The 21,364-nt window shown below is 37.1% G+C and overlaps 1 protein-coding gene across 2 annotated transcripts in view; it reads right to left on the reverse strand.

Annotated features, from left to right (window-relative positions):
* The window catches only part of LOC133515819 (neuropeptide CCHamide-1), a 62,847-nt gene that overhangs the window by 37,005 nt on the left and 4,478 nt on the right, over positions 1-21,364 (reverse strand). The gene's annotated exons all lie outside the window — the stretch shown is intronic.

The raw sequence follows: 21,364 nt of genomic DNA on the forward strand, positions 1-21,364 counted from the left end.
TAATGAATTAAGTATTTATACCGATATGTCTTTTTTTACAGCCAGTAAATTCAATCCTACTAATAGGAAGGGACAATCTAAGCCCACAAACGCAATGTAAGTAATGCGTTATGATATTCTGAACCCTGAAATTTGTATGCTTGGAAAAATCCACGTCATGTGTTGCATTGCGTTGTTTCATAATGCATTACCTACATATGTTTCGTTTGTAGCCCAGTTTGTCAGTGCTTTATAAACTTTATTAATGTTTAATTTATCTTATAAATAATTCAGGATTTTTTTCCGTCCAAGTTTATATTAAGAAATATTTTTTATAAGTATTGTAAGTTGTAAGTAGTATCGGACCTACCCTACTTGCCTTTATAAGTAATACAACCAGGAAGTCGATTCTAATGTAAACATTTGTTATAGTTTTCATCTTGTTATGATACAACATTGACACGGCTCGCAGTGTAACTCACGCGCACGAAAATAAGTGCGACCAGAATGCTTTTTGACATGACGCATGGGGACCAATTAGGAAGTGCTCTGGTTTTATAAACAAAAACGGTACCAGAACTGGGAATTCTCAGTTCTCGCCATACAAACTCAATACTGGAAGCAATCCTTAGGACCCATTAGCGTAAGCGGTTGTCAAAGTCTTGTCAAAATACGAGTAAGATCAAAACCGAAACAAAATGCTAATAAAGATTCAGTTCCTGTTATTAGAGAACTTTCTGAGAAGAGAGGTTAACATAATTATTGAATGGAGATGGATATTGTTTCACTTTGAAGTTTGAACCGTTGTAAGTTAGAACTTATTATAACTATGTAGATAGTTATAATAACTTCTGATTAATCTAATTGTACCTATGACTATTTTATACTTGAGTACGTGTCTATACTAAATATACTTTAGATAAACATTTAATTACAAAGCATAAAGTTTAGGACCACAATTTGGATTTGATACATAATTCCTTAAAATATATAGTATTTTTAATACAAATAACAAACGAAAAGAAAAAATATGTTTGGATAACAGTTGCTACGAAAAGTCACGTGATTATTTCCATACATTATTTAAGTTCCGATTGACGTTTTCTATCAACGATTGTTATATTGGCTAGGATCCGAGATCGTGAAGACAAAATTAATTAATCTCCTAACAAAAATAAAATTAATACATTATTACACAAATTGAACAAGTCCTACAGTAAGCCCCATAAGGCTTGTGTTGTGGGTTAGACAACGACACATTTAATGTTTAAATATTTATAAATACTTAAAAACATAAACACGTCCATGAGTCAGGAACAAATATCTGTGTTCATCACATAACTAAATGCCCTTACCGGGATTCGAACCCGGGGCCATCGGCTTTATAGGCAGGATCACTATCCTCTATTTTTATTCCAATTTTTTTTTCATTTCCATTATGTTCTCAGTTTTAATAATGTAAAAAAAAATGTTTCTGTTTTCTTTCTTATGTTTTCATATTTTGTGTTTTTTTCTGTTCTACTGTGTATCGTTTGCGTACTTTACCATCTTTTAGTTTTAAGTGAGGTCCCCACTGAAAACCAGCGCTACGCATTGCCGTGGCACTATGCTGAGTTCTACTTTAGCGTCCGATGCGTTTTTTTATGTATGCATGTCTTCTTTTCTTTATGTTATATGTTGTGACATTTAATACATTTATTTTCTTTTTTTCTATCTTCTTGCACTAGTCCAGACTGGTCGTTATATCTTACTAAGATAGTTTGCCACGATGAACTAAAAAAAATCACAAAATGATTTAAAAAAGTATAAGTTGCTTTTTAAATCAGCCCACATTTCTATTTGACAATTAAGAAGAGGGAAAATTTGCATTTCATTAATAACAATCTTCGTAAAAGCTTCAATATTGTTTATCAAAGAATACACAAAATCAGGACGCTAAAATATTAATCGAGAAATTAAATTATTTATGAATTGCTCTTGAATTAAGATGAAGGTGGACGACTCGCGCGGAATTGCCTGTCCATATAAAGGAAGCCCTCATTTTCCTCTTTGGGTAATAGCAACAAAATTGAATTGAATTTTGACACAATTTTATGTATATCAACCACATATATGCTCCTTCGTTTGATTTCTTTCGAATTTTTAATTTTCATAACTTCAAGAACGATCAACGAGCTCGACGAGGGTGCGGGGTGGGTCGGCAATGCGCTCCTCTGGAGTTGCAGGCATACATAGACTACGGAGACTGCTTACCATCAGGCGGGCCGTATGCTTGTTTTGCCACCGACGTAGTATAAAAAAAAAACTTGAGTTAGCAGCATTGAAAAATTTGTATGGAATTTGTTTTTTGCTCCATTAGTAGAAATAAGAATTAACTTATAATATTCAAAAAAATCTAAAAAATCTAAGGAAGGGGCATAGCTATGGTTTATGGTTAAGACATGGTGTTTAGTTAGTCACCTGCAATAATTTACGGGGTGAATATATAGGTCATACTGAGCAACTTTGACTATGGAACCAACCCAGAAATATCGAATTTTTTTTGTTGTTTCATACATTTTGGCTGTGATCATTTTATATGGGAGAGTTTTTTTTTTCGCGATTTCGGGATTGCTCCCATAGTAAAAATTACTCAATATGACCTATATTGTCACCCCGTACATTATTGCAGGTGACTAAATAAACACCATGTCTTAACCATAGCTATGCCCCCGTAAATTATTGCAAATTAACACCCTGTATACATCAAATTATGTAAAAATATTTTTCATAATGTCAGCCTCCTGACTCCTGTTAAGTTGGCACTTAAAACTTCGTAATAAACTATTCATTGTAGCCTCTTCGAAGTTAGGGCTTGTAGAGTTAGGGCGTGTAGAGTTAGAAGCTCGGCTCTACGTGAGATCTGATAACTTTTTGATAGTGCGAAACATATGTTCTCGTCTTGGCAACATTTTACATTAAAATGTTTTGGTGCGATTGTAACGTATCACCCTAGGGATTATGTCCTCTAGGAAAGTTGGCAGGGATAAATTTATTTAGTTTCAAGAAAATTAGTTCTTTTGCTGTTTTATCTGTCAATAAAGAAACAGTCCTTAAACCTTAGAATTTTACATTCAAACTGTTGCTCTCATCTAACTCGATTGTATTGTCGAAGTAATTATCACGTCTCACACTGTGAGATAATGAGGTAAACAGAAAACGTCGTTCTTTCATTGTGATGTCAGAAATCGAAAATAAAAGTGACATTCAAATGGCACCTGCATTACTACTTAGTACACTGACTTCTTGATATCGAAATGGCACCTTCAAGATGATGTTCAGATGATAATTCTCCAATCTTGGCCCGATTCGAAGAATGAGATACGATAACGATAAGTTCTCATTTAGATATCGTTTGTATGTCGTATAATTGACAGAAGCAGCTGGATTCGGGTAACCAATGTCACTTTGACGTTAGAAGTATCGTAGATAGGTCTTATTGGGATCACAGCGGAATCGAAATAAACGTCAATTTTGACATGTCTTCAGGACCTTTCCAAGATCAAAAACGTGTCTTAATCATTCTTCGAATCGGGCTGTCTGACAACATAGTGCAGCACACGATTCACACTTTAAAAACGTTAGGACTATCGTTGGTATCTTTCTTAGGCCCTCAGCACACGGAGTGTAAGCGTAAGCGTATCATTAAAACATTACGAGTACGAGGCCCGTAGAGTTCTGGGCACCAAGCGTCTCATAAGCGTAATCGTTTTATAAGTGAAATTTCGTTAGTTGTAATCATGTAGTCGCTGGCGTCAGAATATAAGAAGTTTTGTTTTTTACGCGTGTACTACGCTACGCAGGTCGTAATGACGACAGATATCATATGGTACGCTACGACGACGCTTCGTTTACGGACTTGTTTAAAGTTGTACGCGCGTATAACGATACGCTTTCGCGCTGTGCGCTGAGGGCCATTTGCGCCATCCAGGGTTAGCCACTAACTCGGGGCTAACCGGTTAAACTCGGAGTGACCAGTACAATTTAACCCGTGTTATCAGTTAACTCCAAGTTAGTGGCTAACCCAGGATGGTGCAAGTAGCCCTTATAGGTTAGCGTTACAAAAATAATTATAAACTATAAACTATAAACTTTGTTTGTTATCTTTAATATTACAATCGGATCCTAGCTGGACTATTGGCGGGGACTAACTTAGTCTAATTAGTTCAAATAGACTATGTCCCGCGAGACAACGGTAGAATCGCAACTTTGCCTGTTATCAAGATTTCTTAAGTTTACCTACCCTTATTCGCTATAGAGCTAAGTGACAATCGATTATAGGAAATGCGAATAAAAACTTAAAACATCATCTTCCTCGGCTTTTTGCCCTGACTTATGGAAGCCTGGGGTTCCCTTTGGTTACTAATCCGAGAATTGACGTAGACACTAGTTTTTACGAATGCGACTGTCATCTGACCCTCCATCCCAGAGGGGGAAGGCCTTGTAGGGATTACTCCGATTTCCTCATGACGTTCTTCTCCACCGAAAAACGGCTGATAAAATGATGATGATGATGATGGGTTGGTGAATCATGATGGTGGTCAAATGATGCATCGTACATAAGTGCCGAAAAAAATATTTTATATACATTACATTGTTCAATGCCATACAACGTAAGATTCTTTTATAGTTATAAAAAAAAACCTTTACACTAAATAGGTTGTTGTATCACTACCTGTCCTATCAAGTTAACAGAGCCACAAGATTGCGGATTAATAATCAAAGCTCAAGAGAAAAATCATTTAAAAGGCAATTTGCCGGAATCGCAGAATGCATTTCAGCGGCCATTGAAACCGCAAAGCGTCTGCTTCTGTATCTTTGCGAGGCTTTCCATTCATATCCACCTTGTCACGGCTGCGGACATGCAAATGTATTGTCGAGATAAACGCTGCTTCATCTGCTTTGTGAGGCACAGGCGACAGCGATAGACATACATTACAGTAGACATTCATTTGTCGGCACCAAACGATTAGCTTCGACTATTTGGTACGAAAATTATGATAATTAAAAAAATCTTTTTGCATATAAAATAATGTGTATGAGCAGTACCTAAGCATGAATAAATGTACGCCTTTCATATATTATTTTTACAGAAGAAATATCGGGCAAAGTTGGCTAGTTTGACGCTTGGTACCTAATAATTAGGAAAATGCGCATCAGAGTGATTCAAATCCGAAAACACGTCGAAATCAATTTGACTAACTTAAAATACTTTTCAACAGCATTGTGTCATAACTGGTAAGATGGTAATTAAATAAAAATACCCACTACTTTCATATGCACTTTGTTTATTACATCTACGGGTTGCGGTAAAAGAAAAGGAATTTCGTACATTGACCTACCTGTTCCTATCTCTATTGCACACGCATATCGCTGTGCCGCTCGCGCAGTGTCATTGACCATCGGCATCACGGGCAGGACACCTATAACTACTTGCGTGCGATAGAGATAGAAACAGGCGGTTCATAAACGTAATTTCTCGTGCTAACCGTTCTTTCTCTACTAGCCCGTGGTTGTGTCAGTTAGAACAATGAGCTAGGTGCACCTGTAGGCTTAGTAGGTACAGGTTATATACGCAACTCACGCTGCCGCTCATGACTTGAGCATGTTCTTCTTTGCCTATTATGATCTTTTATTCTTTTTGTTCCACGGAGATGTGCACTGATAAAAGACTGTATCGCTGCGATTTATTTTATGTCATAACTGTTTTAATCTCGCTACTTATTTCATTCGGACATGTTGCAACTTGTTACAATTCTTATGTTGTTTTCAAGATGTTTTATGTTCATAGTCTGGCTGATTCTATCGCAAATGTAAGCAATAAAACATTTAGTTTTATGCCTTATTATAATACAGTATGTAAATCGAATACGGGCGAATATTTAAACGGTGATTAGCAAAGGACCTAAGAAGTAACTGCTATACAAAATAATTCAGCTCGCATTGTAATGCAACACACGTTACGAGATATGAGTTTTTTAAAGTGAGTGTCCACGCTTGTTGGCAGTTACTATAAAAATGACATATCTCGTAATGTCATGACTGTTGTGTCTTGTAGGGTTTGCAGTACATTTTCAAAAATTAATTACATGGTCATAATTAAGTCTAATTAAAAAAAAACTCCTTAATTAATGTTAACACGGATAAATTCTATGTCTGATTCAATTTATTGCCCGTATTAGATTAACTAATCATATAGGCAAACGGGCAGAATATAACCTACCTAATTGTTAAAACAAACAAAACACGTTCGCGTCAATTTGAATTTAATTGAATTGGCACACCTCAGTAAAAGAAAAACAATTGATTAGTGATATGAGCAGACAACAGGCGGTCTTATCGCTACTATTATTAGCCACTGCTGCGTTTTAAGCGGTGAGGTCTAAAATTAAACAATGAATCTCACTTAATAACAATTTATTTTCGCTAGCATTCGAGAAAGTTGTCGAAGGGTCAAAGTCCGCTAAGCCATCTGATTTTTACTCCCAGTTTACGAAAGTCTTTGACTCCGGACTGTCTAAATATTCCCAAATGAAAAGTGACAGGTAACAAACTTGATCCCACCGGGTCACTAAGATGTCTCCCGGATCCCGAAACTGAAATGTTAATCAAAAAAATGTTTTGCAGATTTTGCTCGAATTCTAGTAAATAAAGTTTAATTCCTTTGGTCTGGGACTGAACCTATGCCGATATTCTGGCGCTGTACCATCTCCATGGAACAGCAGTGAAGGCTGGCTCGGCTGCAAATTCAGCCAAGCTCTTCAAGCGGCGCACGTATGCAACCGCATAAGTATGTAGCCGCAGGTTAGTGAACTTGTGGAAAATTATAAATATAAGAGAGGTATGGGCATTGTGAATGTCATCTCGCTTTGTGTGGTAGGACACAGCACAGCGGTTTTCTGTAAGGTACTTCCAACTGGGGAAGTACCTTACAGAAAACCGCAGCTAAATAACACTAGACCCATAGCATAGTGTTGTTCCTGCCGGTGAGTAAGGTTGCCAGAGCTCAACGGGGGGGGGGGGGGGGGGGGGGGGTTAGGGTTGGCAACGCGCATGTAACTCCTCTGGAGTTACAGGCGTACATAGGCTACGGAGACTGCTTACCATCAGGTGGGCCGTATGCTTTTTTGCCACCGGCGTAATAGAAAAAAAAAGATTCTCGTGAAATTTTGTAAGCGGGTTCCGATATTTACATAGATTTTTCTGTCGTTTTGTTTTTTTCTAATTGTTCCAAATAGTGGAAACTGGCACAAAGGACTTAAGCGCCATTAGGGTCTATAGCGCGTATTGTGAGTTCGCTGTGGTTTTAGTTCTTAATGTAATTTTTATTAAGCTTATCGTGAGGTCTACAGTTCACAACTAGTTTTACGGTTTACATCACGAATTCTTGGTCATCTAAGTAACATTTATAAGGTTGTCTGGAAGAGATCGCTTTTTAGCGATAAGACCGCCTGTTGTCATCTGGTTGTATTTTCCTTTAAAATTTATTTGTAGTTTTACATGTATGTAAAATATATAATTGCTGTTGCAATAAAGAATATTTACTTACTTATTGAAGAGCCAGGTCCTCTATTTAACAGCACTAAGGGTGTATAAGATTAAAATAATGTTAGTATGACTTGTAAAGGATTAAATTCGAAGTAACATTTTGTACGGGATATTGGTTGTATAAATTAATCATCATTCGCTCATCATTCGCTTGCCCTTATCCCATTCATTTGGGGTCGGCGCAGCATGTCTTTTCCTTCCATATCTTTCTGTCACCCGTCATCTCATCGTTCACTCGCGTTCGTTTCATGTCATCTCTCACACAATCCATCCACCGTTTCCTAGGTTTTCCTCTCCCGTTCCATCCCTCCACATTCATTCGCAATACCTTTCTCGTCAAATGACTTTCATCCCTCCGCATCACATGCCCATAAATATAAAAAATATAAAATATTGTATAAATTAATAATGGTCCAATAAAAATTTACACCTGTAATCCATTCATTGAAATTATGAAAGCAAAGGATCAAGAAACAAGCCTTTCTAACGTCAGCAGAGAGTGATAATTAGCTGCTTAGGCAAAGACAGTCGTTATTTCTTCTTTATGCGCATGCTAGTAAGATTCTTTGTCTGGGACGTAAAACGTGGCATAAGTTGCCCTAGAGCTACCAAGAGAATTCATAATTTAGGTACAATTCCTTTGACTTTCATAGCAAGGTATTTAAATAAAATTACTAATTATTTACTAAAGGAAGGAACAACAATATTAATTCATTTTAAGCTCCGTATATTGGTTGTATTAAAACATTATTAAATTGTTCTCAATTAATACAATAAAGCAAAATTAAAGGGGAATTTTTGATATTACTCAAATCATGTCTTAATTATTCATGTTGTATTAGAAAACAAATACACATCAAGCCGCTGGCTCAAACATGGAGCCGCTTAAGTACGCATTTGCAAGCATCCTAAAGGGGCCCACTGATTAACAGTCCGCCGGACGGTATCGGCCTGTCAGTTGTTCGGAACTGTCAACTTTTTGTTCTCACTGACAGGCCGATGCCGTCCGGCGGACTTATATCAGTGGGCCCCTTAAGACCGCGGACTGGGGCCGCTCGAAACCGGGCGGCACGAGCGGTGGTTCGCGCGGCACAATCAAATCAATAAATGTATATACTTATTTATAAATACCTATGTATATGAGACAGTTTTGGACGACAGCAGCGACGGCTTTCCGTGCCACCCGCCGCCCCGCTCGCCGCGCCGCGTTTCGCCTGCGTCTAGTTCGCGGCCATAGTCCACAATAACTGCTTACGAAAAACATACCATAGGTACAGTCAAAAGTAACGTATGAAACAACGAGTTAAAAGTATTTGCCACCATCGAATACTTTTCCAATTTATGATACATTTTTACAGTTTGCGTTCATGCGAGCTATGGAGAGGGCTATGCTCGGAGTTTCTATACGTGATCGAATCAGAAATGAGGAGATCCGTAGACGAACTAAAGTCACCGACATATCCCACCCGATTAGCAAGCTGAAGTGGCAATGGGCAGGCCACATTACACGTAGAGAAGATGGCCGATGGGATCGAAAAGTGCTCGAGTGGAGACCACGGACTAGCAAGCGCAGCGTAGGACGTCCACCCACAAGATGGACAGACGACCTTATTAAGGTCGCCGGAAGACGCTGGATGTGGGTCGCTTCCAACCGGTACATGTGGAGGTCCAAGAGGGAGGCCTATGTTCAGCAGTGGACGTCTTATGGCTGAGATGATGATGCGTTCATAAGTATCTGCCACAGTTTAATTGTTCTATGTATAGAAAAATATCTCCTTTTGTTAAGCTGTTTACAAAATTGTAGATACTTTTGACGCCTAGTCTGATCCGCTACTTTTGATGCTAACAGTAGCCTGACTACAACATAACTGCATTAGCAGTCTCAAACTGATATATTCGCTAAAAGGGTCCACTGATTAACAGTCCACCGGACGATATCGGCCTATTAGTTAGAACAAAAAGTTGACAGTTCCGAACAACTGACAGGCCGTTACCGTCCGGCGGACTGTTAATCAGTGGCCCCCTTTACGTCTGCGTTACTTACTTTCTATACGTCTCGCTCGTACTTATATGCGAGTACGAGCGATATATATAGAAAGTAAGGTCACAAACTAGCAAAGGAGTGTACAGGTTTTTAAAGGGTCGGCAACGCGCATGTAATGCCTCTGGTGTTGCAGGCGTCCATAGGCTACGGTGACTGCTTACCATCAGGCGGGCCGTATGTTTTTTGCCGCCGTCGTGGTATTAAAAAAAAAGCAAATACGTGAGTGTTAAACTGTTCTTACAATATTATTATTCACCAGGAAAAAATAATAATCAACTACGACGGCACACACTGAAAGAAGTGTGATTGCTAAAAGGATTGCCACCGTTACACAATCAACTCAATTAAATTGACACAGAGTGAACTAGATTACATATTGACCAAGTTGTGTTTGTCTTTTGCTACTTTATTGATCGAGTTATAAGCAGTACTTTTATATTTACTGTCTGTTTTTATAACTATAAAGTTCTACGCCATACATTTTCTACGTAGGAAAAAATTAAACGTTCTATACTATTGCCTTTGGCAGCACTTCATAGTAAACAACAACAGACTATAGGATTTTACTTACCTACGATCAAGTTTAACAATTAATTTTCCTTATACTTGTCACCATTTTTTTTTATTCATTATTAATTGCATTATTTTGCATTTAATTATCACTTTATAGTGCCCCCGCCAAGACGAGCAAAGCATTGGTAGTTTAGCGAAAAGGATAGGCACATGTTCAAAAATACGACATTTAAAGAAATAACTTATTTTGACAGAAAGTTAATATTATATTATTTCTGTAGGTTACATCATTTTCCTTAAATACGTCCATAATGACATATATACTACTTATATGTAATGTGATTTTTATATTAAAACAACGAATATAAAGGTACACCAAAGTTAATTTGTTTTGTTTTCCCTATAAAAGATCTGAAGGCTGCCACATGCAGTAAAAAAGAGATTAAAATGAACAAGCACTTTTCATAATAACTTTGTGTACTAAAATCGTTCATAAAAGAGCATTTAAGTAATTATTTAATTTGCTTTGAATGAGAGGGTTACGCTAAAAATACGTGAAAAAAGTGGAAACCTGTACGTGATATTATGTTTTAGCTAATTTACCTAGAACATAGAGAACTCTTCAACGTTAACATTGAAAGTGTAAAATATGCCCATTCTAACTAACTAACTTTTCTTTTCACAGTCGATGTTGGTTTAAATAGTCCTTTTTATGTGACGAAACCACTCGCTGCTTAGCGACATTGAATAATAGAAAAAAATTGTGTACAGTGTACGAGTATACATGTGATATTTCTTGCCAATTATTGCACAGATCTAGGAAGCTTAGCTTAAAGATAAATGAAGTGTGCAAAAGAAAAGCCATTACATACAGGAATATTACATGAGGACAAAAGAGGCAGATTAATAATTTAAAAAAATGTGACTATTTTTGAGCTTATAAGCAGCCGCTAGCGGCCGCTAGCGGCCTCTAGCGTAGCTAAATATGATTATGCGCGTGGAATAGAGATAGCAACAGACTGGTGCACAATGTACAAAAATCTTCTTGCGTAGCGTCTTTACTTCTAGCGTCAAGCGATTCTTCTTTAGACCTGTGCCATATTTATAAGCCATCATGAAACAATTTTATGTGCCAATTTACATGTGTCTGTATTTACGGATGCCAAATTATAAAGTAAATCCAGGTTGAATATGAAGACGTTGAACTAAGATCTCGTCTTCGCATACCCTTTCCTATTTGCCTTCTTCATTTTATTAAGACGTTAATCACCCATCTCAAGTCACCCAGTCCATCCCCCCTTTTTCTTGGTGTGCCTTTCCTCTTACGTCTTTCCAAGTAGACCGCTGCGCGCTTTACCTTTCACATCACATGAATTTTATACCATCCTAGGCGACTTGCCCTTTTTTTGCTATGGGTGCAAGCGCTGGTAACCTAGCGGCAAGAGGGTGCGACTTGCAATCTGGAGGTCGCGGGTAAAATCCCGGCTCGTACCTACCAATGAGTTTTTCGGAACTTATGTACGAAATATCATTTGATATTTACCATTCGCTTTTCGGCGAAGGAAAACATCGTGAGGAAACAGGACTAATCCCAATAAGGCCTAGTTTACCCTCTGGATTAGAAGGTCAGATGGCAGTCGCTTTCATAAAAACTAGTGCCTGCTAATTCTAGGGATTAGTTGCCAAGCGGACCCCAGGTTCCCATGAGCCGTGGTAAAATTCCGGGATAACGCGACGAAGATGACATAACATGGTGAAATTTTAAGGGTTCTAAAATCTATTTTTAATAACTAAGAATTGTCTAAGAAATATATTGAATGGAAATGCTATTATAAATCCCAAGTTGCGAGATTATTACCTAGTTCACTGATTCACATCTGTAATCTGTATCCGATGACATTTCCTACCCGCTCGTTTTTAGGGTTCCGTACCAAAAGGGTCAACCGGGACCCTATTACTGAGACTTCGCTGTCCGTCCGTCCGTCCGTCTGTCACCAGGCTGTATCTCATGAACCGTGATAGTTAGTCAGTTGAAATTTCTACAGATTATGTATTTCTGTTGCCGCTATAATAACAAATACTAAAAACAGAATAAAATAAATATTTCAGGAGAGCTCCCATACAACAAACATATTTTTTTGCCGTTTTTAAAAATAATGGTACGGAACCCTTCGTGCGCGAGTCCGACTCGCACTTGCCCGTTTTTTTTGGAAATAATAATTATATAATGATCGAACCTGCTCACAAAATTTCACAAAAATCAGTTGAGAAATTATTAGTAGTATAATAGTTATATATATATGTAACAGAGTGCCGATTAACGGTCTCCACCAGTACCAACAAATTAACAAATAATTGGTGGTTAGTATTAAATTATACAATATGTTACAAACTGAATTAATGTTCAATAATATAGTTTCTCTGTCATCATTCATCTTATGGTTGTTATGTTGCTATTAAAAAAACCAGACAAGTGCGGGTCAGACCCGTCCACTGATGGTTCCGTACTTTTATACATATTTTTTTCAAATTTATAGTTCTCAGATTTTTCCCTGTACTTGTACTGGCACTACATATGGCCCGATTCTAATTTTAAGAGACGTCAAATATTAGCTACAGATAGTCAATGTCAAAAGTAACGTTTCTTTAAACAAAAACGTCCCCTTTGACACTGATATATCCAATCCATATCGTATCTTTGCATATATTTGCCGTATCTCAAAATTCAAATCAAGCCGATACTTACTTTACACTTACGCTAAAGCATTGCTTACGCGTCTTGCTTTCTGTTTCTACAATAGAAAGTGCTTGCTAATTTTCAACATTATCCCGTTTTTGACCTTATCCCAATGTACCTTAATATTTATTTTGTAACACTTTCTCGTAGTAGTAAAATATTTCATTTTCATATAACGGGCGTTGTTAGCGCGATCTACATTCGGTCGACCGCTCACCCATATTGGTCAAACAATACGCTCCCAAAACAAGAAAAGCGAAAATATACTGATGAAAATGGTGATCCCGCACGTTTCAAAGAAAAAAGTTCAGAGAGAAAGTCGGTTTTTAGGTGTAGGCTGCTAAAAACGAGATTTTAAAGTTAGTTAAAAGTTGTATTCGTTGGTTTAAGTCTAAAGCTGAGGTAAAATCATAGTGCAAAGTTTTAGAAGATAGACAAAACCATTTTTGATGAATGATTAAGCTTATAAAAAAGGTATTGAACGTATTTTTTGTTTGTTTCATCAAGTCATACAACGTACGGAGGTCGTAAGTAGCATAATCCTTTTTTGTAAATCAACCTAAGTACAAGTATGTTGAAAGTATAAAAAATAGGGTGGTCAATTTTCGTACGGAGAAAAAAAAAGTAAAATGAATTTTATATCCACAAGGCTCCCTTTAATCTAATATGAAATAGTAATCATGTGCCAAATTTGCTGATGATTTGTGGTTGCCATGATTTTGTGATTTATAATAATCGCATACAAACTAAGCATATAAAAATCGGCTGACATATTTTTTACATGCCTTATAATTAACAGATGAAACGTTTAAAGAGCCTTTAAAATATCTTTAAAGCGGAATTATTGATCGATTAATTTATTTTATTATATTTATGTAAGGCAGAATTTTTTGACGATGAACGATGTTTAATTGCTTTAAATTTTGGTATTTAATCATTTTGGTATAAAAAAGAACTTTGTGGAAAAATAAATAATGATATTTTTATTTTTTAGGACTAACCTAATAAAGAAGTAAAAAAATGTCCTTAAACTTCTATTATAAGAAGCCCAGTCCGTATTAGGAAGGGTTGATATCAGAAAATCCCCATTTGGTAAAGATTTGTGATATTCATAAGTTTCAAACTTTGCCCAAGAATATGAATCTAATGTATATTTTCCAAACGTGCGTATGTTTGGCAAAATCGTCCTTATACATTTCACTTTTAAGTAACTATTTGAATGAAACTATTTGGATGACATTTTTTACACATTCGATTGGAACTGGGATTCCCTGCCTTAAATTACTATACGGGAAAGAAAGAAGAAATCCCGTATAGGAAGAGATCACTTATAAGGATAAGTTCGCGTTTGTTTATTGTATTTATTTTAGTTTTAACCTGTGTATACAAAAGTGTTTACATCCTGTAATTTTGTTGAATGTTTGTGATTTTGTTGTCTAACCATACTCTGAGAGGTGAATATGCAGTGGATATTGCACACCTTTTACTATGGAGCCAACTCCCGGCCTGATGATTCGACCTTGCATATACGGCAAAAATTTCTAAAGATACGATATGGATTGTCAAAAGTGACGTTTTTGTTTGAAGAAACGTCAGTTTTGACATTGACATAACTTAACGTTCGAATCGGGTAGTCACTCGCGAAAAAAAAACTGCTCCATAGAAAATATCCACCGAAATGTATGAGATAGCAGTGTTTTTATTGCGTTTTTGGGGCCCATTTGGTCCCATAGTAAAAGTTGTTCAGTATGACCTACATTGTTACCCGGGCACGTCCTTAAACTACGTCCAAAAGAAAAGTATGGGTATTGTGAATATCATCTCGCTTTGTGTGGTAGAGCAGAAAACCGCAGCCAAATAACACTAGACCCTACTCATAATGTTGTGTTCCTGCCGGTGAGTAAGATTGCCAGAGCTTAACGAGGGGGCGGAGGGTTTAGGGTCGGCAACGCGCATGTAACTACTCTGGAGTTGCAGGCGTACATAAGCTACGGAGACTGCTTATCATCAGGCGGGCCGTACGCTTGTTTGCCACCGACGTAAAAAAAACATATTCTCCCCTCAGAGTATTTTCAGATATAACAAAATTACTCTGTATACATAGTATACATACTATACGTTTAAAATAATTAGAGGGTAATCAATTTTTATATCACGTCGAAGGGCAATAAGCATACCACCCAATAATAAGCGGTTACCGTAGCCTATCGTCGACAGGTACTCCAGAAGTCAGATATACGTTGCCGACCCTGACAAAACTTCACACAATTTTTTCGGTATATACGAGTAGAGCCTCGAACTGTATTACTATTTCTCCGAAAAAACTGTTTGTTGATGCTAGAGAAGATGGATTTCTCGCCAGCATGCGAGAGGTGGTTCAACCTTAAGTAGGATACGAGACAGCCCCAATGAAATCTAGTTTAAGTTTTTTTTTTTTTTTAACTCTTATTTTTATTTTAAGTGATCTCTATTTACGAGCCCGGATGATATAAACGATTTTTATTCCATTTTTATTTATTTAGACAAGTCGGGCATTCTATAGCGTTCGTAGAAGGAAATTAATCGCAGTACGCGACCAATGCGACCATATAGGTCCCAGAGCGTGAGTATAAAATATCCCCCGACGGCCAGCGCTGCGGTGGTAGAAAGCAGTTGTGGGCATCATAGGCATAAAATTGTTCTGAGCACAACTTATTACCTACAAGCTTTTATTGAAACTGGCAATTTGTTTGTTTGTAATAATGTTTGTCGAGTCAAATCTTGCGAGCTAATTAGATCTACTTCTTATTATTCAATTGAGCTGAAACTTCGCATACATATGTTAGTTGTGACAATGCAATATATGGTACCAACGAACTGATCTGATGATGGAGACAAGAGGCGGACATATGAACTCTGTGATAAAATAAGGTAACCTAGTTGTGTTTGGGTTTGTAAACATTGTCTAGACCTGTAATATTTGCTTGTTAAAAGAAAAATACAGATCGATAAAATCTTATATAAAAATGTTTTTTTTTTCTTATTTACCAAAAAAATGTGTTATACAATCGGTAGAACACACATAAAGGTTACGTTGAAATGGCGAATTGACTGCAGCAGCGTTAAGGTGATATTCGGATAGCTATTGTAGTTGTAGTAATGTTACGGAATTATTGCTGCGACGTTGATACGGGCATTGTCACAGTCAATTTAACTTGATAAAATGAGTGACGTTCCTTGCCAGATTACTGTCGCCATTAAACGTTCAATCTGTTACTAATTTTCTCCAAGAAATTGACAGTGACAGAACCCGCGTTAACGCCGCAGCAGTAATGCCGCAACAGTGATGTAGCTGTAGTTGTCATCAGGTCAGTTTTACTGTTGAAACGTTACTGTTGCAGCGTTGACATTGCCACTGTCAATCTGCTTATACTTGATACAATGAGAGGCGTTTTGAACGTTCTAACCGCGACAAGAATGCGGCAACGCTAGGTAACGCAATTTATCAAGTAAATTGATTGTGATATCATCCGCATCAACAGCAGCAGTAACGTTGCTGTAATACTGCTACAGTCGCCATTGGCAGGTTAACTTAAGAAGAGTTGTTATGGTTAAAATAACTGTAAAACAATGCGTGTTTAAACTGTAAAACATTTGGTTTATTTATACTCGTACTTTTACTTCATGGCTCTTTGTAGCTTAGTGTTTTAATTCATGAGCCATTTTGTGTATTTTCTTTGTTCAATTTTGGATGTGTTTATGCAATTTCTAATTTAAGTCACGACCTCTTTCGATCCTAGTAGGAGAAAAGTGTATCGAGATCGAGATTTTTGTTTCCATTCCGTTAACTTTTTTTTATACCACGTCGATGGCAAACCAGCATACGGCATACGACAGTAAGCAGTTACCGTAGCCTATGGACGCCTGCAACACCAGAGATATTACATGCGCCCTTTGATAAATAAACCAGTTGTTTTACACGTGTATTGTTTTAGAGTTATTTTACATATAAATACTCTTCTTAAGTTTACATTACATTGGCGACTGCAACGATACTGCTAAAGCGTTGACGCGGGTGATGTCACGGTCAACACATGCATACACATACATTTTTGACGCGGTTAGAACGTTCAATACGCCTTTAATTTCATAGACTTTATAGTTTTTTAACGAAATGGAAGGATCGAAAAATATATGAAAATTTTGAGACACTCTTTACTTCTATTAGTTCGAAAGAGCTAATGATTCTGAGTAGATTATTTCAATTCGAAACTTCCCTAATAAAAAAAAGTGTGTACAATTTTAAATAATATAAAGTGCCGTTGGCCTAGCGGTATGAGCCTGCGACTTGCAATCCGGAGGCCGCGGGTTCAAACCCCGGCTCGTACAAATGAAATTTTCGGTACTTATGTACGAAATATCATTTGATATTTACCAGTTGCTTTTCGGTGAAAGAAAACAACGTGAGGAATCTGGACTAATCCAAATAAGGCCTAGTTTACCCTCTGTGTTGGAAGGTCAGATTGCAGTCGCTTTCGTAACTAGCGCCAATTTTGGGGATTAGTTGTCGAGCGGACCCTAGGCTCCCGTGAGCTGTGGCAAAAATGCCGGGACAACGCGAGGAAGAAGACTCTTTTCTTCTATTAGTTCGAAAGAGCTTAATGATTCTGAGAAGAAATAATACGCAAATTCCCTAATAAAAAGTGTAGTGTACAATTTTAAATAACATGGCCTTCATATCAAAATGCTTTAACGGATTTTGTGTCTGGTATAGTAATATTTGCATTTACATTGTATAAACACGCTAGATGACGGATCACATGCCGGTCAGTTACAAGAAAGGTGTTATTAACAACCTAAAATAATTTTAGACATTTCAGTGAAAATTAATTATATTTAACATTATGACATATTGTTTTAGGACTGAAAGCTAAATTTTGGTGATATTATGAAATATTAGTAGTACTCCATTTTAATTTTCTAATTGCGCTAAATAAACTTTAAAAAAAAAGTTAATTTTGACGACCTGAGTGGCCAAAAAAGAAAAAAAAAGGACCTTTACGATGACCGGTCTGGCCTAGTGGGTAGCCCTTGCCTATGAAGCCGATGGGTTCAAATCCTGGTACAAACATTTATTAGTGTAATGAGCATGGATATTTGTTCGTCGTCGTGTTTAGCCAATCAATCGTTTTCCATCTACTGAATTTGTACATTATGGACATGTTTTTCTCATAGAGGCTTAGGGTAAACTATTAGCAAGGGCGGGCGGGCGTAAATTATGAGAATTACTGCATTATTCTAATAAAGCTCTTAAACAATCTATATTGACTAACTAAACTAAAATATAATATTACAAAATTAAAACTAAAATTAAACCTAGAAATAAAATAAAATCATCTTCTATAAAATATACTCACCTACAAAAAAAAAGGAACCAATTATAAAGAGAATACCCCTTCTAACAGGTCTGTTTGCGGCATGGGCATGGGAATATTTGAGATTACGTCGGGGATAGTGCAATACCGCGCAACTAACAAAGTCGTAAGAGTTCGAAATTCAAACAATGTACAAGGTAATTGGACCTTACTGCATTTGTTAGTTACGCGGTACGAGTATTGCACTATTCCCGACGATTAGCCAACTGGTCTTGTTTTGATTTTTTTTCTACGTAATGAATAATTAATAAAACAAAAGATTAAATGAAAAAAAAAATATATATAACCATAGAGGAACTAATTGACAGAGGCCGCGCCACTGACGACTCGCTGTGGCACTGCAATGGCGGACGCTTTCAATGTGTGAGTGTCACGAATCTCATACCTAGACAGATTGAGTACATTTTCTCTAGTTTGGTACGAACACCTTTCTAGCTTGGTGTTAAGGTTCAATTTAGTATGGAGAAAAAGTGAAAGTGCCCTCCACTTTTGGTACAACTGCATGGATTAATATCGTATTTTACGAAAGATAACGTGATAATTGATTAACTTATCTATGAAAATTTATCCTGTCTCTTTTTTATTTCGATCGGTTTAATTTTTGCAACATTCGACCACGCATGCCATCGTAAATGTTTTTTCTTTAAACAATTAATGCACTGACGTCTCAATTCGACTGACAGCATATTGGTGGATGAGGCTATAGAGATAACTGTCAATGTGTGTGTGTCACGCGTAAATACTAGGAAATTGGTGGATGATGGAATCCTATTTGTGTTTTAGCGAAACTACGTCCTTAGTATTCTAGGTCCATGTACGTAACCAAACTTTCCTACCAAGTGAAACACAGTTTTTTCACCGCGCCAATGAAAAGAAAATATGTTTTACAGTTAGAAACATTGCAAATCAAATCGAAATGAACGTTATTTAATACCTGTCATTGCACATTATCATTTTAAAAGCTGATTATACTCGCAAACATTAGAAAAAAAAGATGATTTATCTGTTTACACAAATCATTCCCGCACAGAGAACGCCGATGGTAATATACTCGTACCTAATACCTTTGTTAGATTGTACACTAACGGGTATACAATCTTACTGTGTCATATATATCACGTGTACAAAATATTTAAATAACCTTTCGATCAATTTTACAATCTGTTGTCATTATTCCATAACTTGTTATGTACCTACTTGTCACCGAGACAACTCAGTCCTTTCCGACTTGAACTCGCGACACTTTGACAACGTCTCGGATAGTTGGTTCTCTGTGGAATACTCCCAACCAATGTTTAATTGGTTACTGGTTGTCGGGGGAGTGCAACTCATCTACAAACATTAGACTTATTAGTGAACAAACGCCGGACGGAAGCCCTGGCTCCGAGCGTCCTATACACTCTTGGCAACGGTCCGTCCTAAGAGAGCTACGAGCGGTCGGGTTGAGCTGGAGCGAGGCCAGAAGGCGAGCTGAAGATAGGAAGGCGTGGCGCGAGCTTGTGAAGGCCCTTTGCACCTCTGGGGTGCTTTAGGACCACAACAACAAAGGTGTCCGTTTCAGCTTGGGCATAAATGCTTTTGTATGTCCGGATGCTTACCTCGAAAGGTCGCAATTTTCAACCTATTCTCGTAGAATTTTGTGAGCTGGTTCGATGATTAAATAAAATTTTAGTCAATTCAGTATTTCGATTTTTTCCAAAATAGCGGAGCCATACATTTAATGAGTTTTAAAGTGTGCTCGCGAGGTTTACAGCTCACAGAATCCACTAGTTTTAATGTACTTTTCTACTTGAACTCGTGACACTAAGAACGTCTCGGACAGTTAGTTCTTTGACAAATACGAGCACACCCGTCCAATGTTTAATTGGCTAAATACTTGTTACTCGTACCAGCTAGGCGCGCATAATTCATCTACGAACATTAGATTTATTATTAATTTATTTAAACTTTCTTTCCGACTTGAACTCACAACACTTTGACAACGTTTCGGACAGTTGGTTCTCTAAGGAATACACCCGTCCAATGTTTAATTGGTCACCGGCCAAGAGAGCGCAAGTCATTTACAAACATTCGATTTATTATTTATTTAATAAACGTTATTTTCGACTCGAACTCGCGACACTGACAACATGTCGGATAGGTTGTTCACAAAATTATGTGGTCGTTGTCCTAAAGCACTCCAGAGGTGCAAAGGGCCTTCACGAGCTCGCACCATACCTTCCTAGCTTCCTATTTCTAACGGACTTTAAGATTTCAAAAGGAGGAGGTTATCAATTCGGTTGGTATGGTTTTTTTTTTATAGTTTGTTACTTCATAACTCCGTCACTTCTGAACCAATTTTGAAAATTATTTTTTTGATTAAATCTATATATGTACAGATTGGTCCCGTTTTTGTCAAAACTTAGTCCCGATGATGTGATCCATGAGGAATCGAGGGAACTCTTCAAATGTGAAGAGCATACATATAGTGATTTTTGTATTTTCATCATCAAATCAAGTATTAACATTTGTAGAAGTGACATTTGATGAAGCGGAACTGCTGATGATGAACAGAATGGAACTCATCAACGCCGCATAGATCACGTTTGGCAATTTGTTCTCTTCGCATGTTTGTGAAGCAGTTAGATTTTCAAGGCACATTTTTGACAAGATTGAGTTCAGATGATGGAATCCATGAGGAATTTAAAATACTTCTCAACTCTTTTAAGCAAACTTATAGCCATTTTTATAAATATTTCATGCATGGTGTGAAATAATTTATTATAAATACAGTCGAATATCCTATTGCGAGTATTTTACCAGTCAACCAGTAAATCTGAAATGTGTCAAGGTGGGTGCAGTGACAAACCTCCTTTTACCTCCTTTTCTAAATAATTAGGCGTAGGATGCTGTCTTTTTAATTTCATTCTAGCTTCACTCAAGAATACATCCGTTTATTGTTAATTGGTTAGTAGGGGGTCGATGCAAAATTGTATTTTTAATATTTGTATATAATTTTTACAACATTTTAGATACTAGCAAATACCATGAAAATCATATGGAAACTAAACTAAGCAAGGCAGACTCGAACAAAACTTGAAAGGTTAAACA

The sequence above is a fragment of the Cydia pomonella genome, chromosome 3 (genome assembly GCF_033807575.1).
Source record: "Cydia pomonella isolate Wapato2018A chromosome 3, ilCydPomo1, whole genome shotgun sequence".
Classification (NCBI taxonomy): Eukaryota; Metazoa; Arthropoda; class Insecta; order Lepidoptera; family Tortricidae; genus Cydia; species Cydia pomonella.